This window comes from Marmota marmota, unplaced genomic scaffold (assembly GCF_001458135.2).
Source record: "Marmota marmota marmota unplaced genomic scaffold, marMar, whole genome shotgun sequence".
NCBI lineage: Eukaryota > Metazoa > Chordata > Mammalia > Rodentia > Sciuridae > Marmota > Marmota marmota.
The window spans coordinates 2919177-2923555 of NW_026000001.1; the positions used below are offsets into that span (position 1 = coordinate 2919177).

At 58.9% G+C, this 4379-nt stretch overlaps 1 long non-coding RNA gene across 1 annotated transcript in view; it reads right to left on the reverse strand.

The window, feature by feature from the left end:
• Positions 1-292: 292 nt before the first annotated feature.
• Positions 293-4379, reverse strand: part of LOC125618088 — a 5491-nt gene continuing 1404 nt past the window's right edge. Inside the window, exons 2-3 of the long non-coding RNA XR_007349324.1 lie at positions 3748-3905; positions 293-3580 (exon numbers count right to left, since the gene is read on the reverse strand). This is a non-coding gene — a long non-coding RNA (uncharacterized LOC125618088). The remainder of the gene's footprint in view (positions 3581-3747; positions 3906-4379) is intronic.

Genomic DNA, 4379 nt, shown 5'->3' on the forward strand with positions numbered 1-4379 from the left:
AGGTTACCCTCCCTGCCTCGCCACTGGTAGCTGTGTGGCCTTGAGCAAGTCACCTAACTTGTCTGAGCTTCGTTGTCTCATTGTATCATGGACAATGATAGACACCAGCTGCATGTGATTTTTTTAAATTTTTTTATTGGTTTTAATTAGTTTGCATGTGATTTTTATTAGGACCTTAAAATTTGCTTTGGGGAAAATATTTTGGATTTTTTGTTTGTTTGTTTGTTTGTCTGGGGAGGACAGGAGATTGAACCCGGGGTGCTTAGCCCTGAGCTGCATTCCCACCCTTCTTACTTTGAGACAGGGTCTTGCTTAGTTGGTGAAGCTGGCCTCAAGCTTGTGATCCTCCTGCCTCAGCCTCCGGAGGCACTGGGATGACAGGTGTGGCCACTGCACCTGGCTGTTCGACTCTTTGGAAGCGATCCCTTGGTACCCGCGCGGTTAGACTTATTTCCCCCGAGTGTGGACCGTTGGTGTTGCTTGTTTTATTTTCCAGAGGGGTACCGATCTCGCAAACCCCCGCTGAGCCTCCGTCTTGGCGGAGAGTTCCTGTGCACACCAGCACTTCCTATTAACACGGCCCTCGTCACGAGACAGATCTGTGACAGTCGCGTCTGAGATCCTCTTCCCAGTTCAAATGTTCATGCTGCCTTCTACTGTCCCAGGATTCGGGTCTAACTAGTGAGGGTGAGCAGGCTCCTCTTCTGAAGGCCAAGCCCGGGTGACCGTGGCCACCAAAGTCCCTCCCGTCCTGCCTTGTGTCTGAGAGAGCCACGGATCCTCGTGTAATACAGTCACGGCCACCTCTGCTCTCCCCTGCGCTACCGTCTCACCGGCTTCCGGGAGCCAATGGCTGATGGTCACGTCGTTCCCTCCCTACTGACCCTGCGGCCCTGTGGGAGCAGGAACGGTCCTGACTCTGCGGGAAATGTGGGCACTGCCCGGCCAGCGAGTGTGCCAGCGGTTACTGGTCTCCAGTGGGCGTTTTCACCGCGCTGTGAATGTCCACTGCTGGCCTCCACTCCCCTGAGTCAGGGAGTGGGTTTTACTAAGTGTCTCTCTGGAAATGACCCTTGTGCTGGTTGAGGTGTTAACCCATCACCGTGGGGAACTGATGGTAGCTTTCCTGACCCGGAACCATGAGACCTGCCTGGTCACCCCACGAGCTCGAGGACGTCCTGTTGGACTCGGTCTGTCATCGTTTGAAATAAGTATTTATCTGCCATTTTATTTGGAGCCCTTATGAACTCGAGTCCATGTTTACAAAGTAGGGACGTCTGTACTCTGCTTTTCTGTGACAGGGACACTTTCCGCCCTTGGTTCCGTTCGTCTTGTGGGGGTGGGGATGGACCAGCCCCTTGTGCCGGCCAGGCAAGTGCTCTCCCCTGGCCCCATCCCGCTCGCTGTCCAGCCCAGCCTTGAACTGAGGATCCTCCTGCCCCAGCCTCCCGGCTCCTGGGGTGACAGGGCTCACGGCTGCGCCAGCCTCACGCTTGCCCACACAGCCCAGGTGTGACCAGTTCCCGGTGGCCTGGCGGAGTCTGGCCGTTTGGAAGACCCCTCCTGGATAAGGGTCAAGTTCCCATGGGTCTGGTCCTCAGGTCTCCGGCCTCTTCTTGACCCCTCGTTGGCCACCTCTCTGTTTCAGGGGCAGCAGCCACACCACGAGCGCCCAGCCACACCGGCCGCCCCTTCGCCCTGAGCCGCCGCGGCCTTCTGACGGTGTGGCCTGCCCTCCTCTCGGGGGCCACGTCCCTGCTCCCCTTTTGTTCTCCTTCATATTCCTTAATCAAGAAAGCATTTAATTCGTCTCTAAATGCAAACTCGACCACATCCATGAATCCCGATGTCTGCGATTTCAGTTTTACTTCTGCTTTGACCTAATTTGGAAGAGCGCTTTCAGCGACCACGTGGGTGGGTTATGAAGTTTTGACTTTGCTGCCTTGTAACCGCCGAGTGTGATTCATGTCCACGCGAAGCGTGCACCACCTCCGGAGGAGGCGCGTGCCCCCCTCCTGGGGCGCGAGACCCGGGCACGTGCAGGGAGGGGGCCGCCCTGCTCACCTGGAGGCCGACGACGGAGAGAAGGGTGGGGCCACTCATTCCTTACCGTCCGCCACCACCCAGACCCCCGGGCGGGCGCTTAAGGCCCTAGAAAGGAAACGCAGGGCGGTTCACAGGAGCCCAGACAGAGCCGGGGCAGGACCCGTCAGCAAGTCCAGGGGGTTTCCTCAGTGAAGTAGGCGGTGTCCGCGCTCAGGCGACACCAGAGGCCTCCCGCAGTCCAGGCCCAGTGGTGCTCCCGATGGTCCTCCGAGTCTGAAAAAGTCTTTCATAGACTTTTAAGATTTTGGGGGAAGCAAGAGACGAAGAAGAGGCATCAGGCCTGGGGGGTTTCTTCCTGTCCCCCAGTTCTTGTAGTGTGTGTCGTGGCACCGTCACCTGCCACCGAGTCTCAAGTCAGTGCCCTCATTGGGAGAAGCGCCGCCCATCAGGCACGACCCTCCTGGGCCTCACCGGCCTCCACCTCCGTCGAAGGCTCTTGCCTGGGCCACTCTGCCTCAGGGGCGTGACCTGGACCTGGCCCTCGGTGGTGGCTCTGCCCGCCTCAGTCCTCCCCACACGGCCCACACGGACGGCCTCCCTCTGCTCCTGTGTCTGTCCTTGGTCGAGTACATGTGAAGTTGACCCCCTGAAACGGCTCAGTCACCTGTGGGACACACAACGGGTCACCTCACAGGGTTCATCCCCTCTCCTTGTTCTGGATTCCGCGGCAGGACATGGTCAGGCCACACTCTTGGCTTTGTGGACACTGTCCCTCCTGTTGTCCCCCCTGTTGTCCCCTATGGATGACTCAGTTCTGTTTTAGCTGATTCATCTACTCACTTAATAATAACAAAAAAAGAATAAAAGGTCCCCAACACACTGGCCTCAATGACAGTCTCACGAAAGTATATTTTCCCAAACAAAAAGACGTTAGGGATGGCCGGGTGGGTGGGCGGGCACTGCTGTGGTCTGGGGAGGACGGTCCCCGCCCGGTTGCTCTTCCTTGGGATCCTTGCTTGGGGCCGTGGCTCGCTGGTTCTGAGACCCCAAGGCAGGGAGGGAGGGAGGGAGGGAGGACGCTGCCCGGCCCCATGTGTCTAAGCCACCAGGAAACCAGCGGGGCCTTTCCCTCCCCAGTCCAGTGCCCGGTCACCTGCGGCCAGTGGCTCCTGCCGGCTGGTCCAGCTGCCTCTCGGTGCCGTCCTGCCACATACACTGTCAAGCCCAGCGTCTTTGGGGAGCCCCAGGAGGGGACGAGCCCTGCTGGGTTTTCTGCCACTGGCCGCGCGTCTCCGGCTATCTCAGGCCATCGCCTCCTCGGACATCCCGAGTGTTGGCACAAGCTGGCCAACGTGGCGCCGCGAGGGACGAGGGCACAAAGAGCAAAGCTGAGGGCAGAGGCCTCACCCAGCCTCGACTAGCAAGCGCCCTGCACCGGGGACACCAGGTCCAGATCCCCCAAGCACCATCCCAAATGTCCAGCGATGAAGGCCTCACCGTCCTGAACACGCACGCGGGCGCTTGTCCTCGTTCCCTGAACGACAGAGTGTTCAGTGGTTATTCATAACGCGTTGGGCTTGAGGGGGTCTGGAGATGACCAAAAGTGCGCAGGGGGTTCTGGGTCACATGCGCACGTGTGCCACCTCACAGAAGGGACTTGGGCATCAGGGGATCTGGTACCCAGGGGGTCCTGGAACCCACCTGGAGATGGAGGGAGGACTTGTTTGACCACAGCCTTCAGTGAGAAGCACATAGCAGGGTGATGTCCCCAGCAGACACCTTGATGTCGGCCACATCCTTCTTCAGGTGTTCGAGCCAGGCACAGTGGCACACGTCTGTAATCCCAGCAGCTCAGGAGGCTGAGGCAGAAGGATCTCAAGTTCAAAGCCAGCTTCAGCAAGATCAAGGCCCTAAGCAGCTCAGGGAGACCCTGTCTCTAAATAAAATACACAATAGGACTGGGGCTGGGGCTCAGTGGTCGAGTGCCCCCGCCACCCACCCCCAAAAATGGTGTCTGTGGAAGCCCAGTCACTGGGTGGGTGGAAAGCCTGAGGGGGAGGAAGCATGTCCAGGCTCTGCGTCCAGAGGAGCTGGACTCCGCAGGATGACGGCTGACAGTCATTAGTCCTGAACACGGGCCGCGTCTGCACGTCCACTCTGAGCACAGCCCCGACTGCTGCACACCCAGGAGAGTGCCCCTCGGAGTCTGTCACAGTGTGAGCCTGGAGAAGGAGCCAGTCACTCCAGCTGCCCTTCTGCAAATGGACCCTGGTGAGGAGACTGACCGAGTGTCCCCACTCCCCCGCCCCCCCGGCAGCGTCACGGTGGTCTCT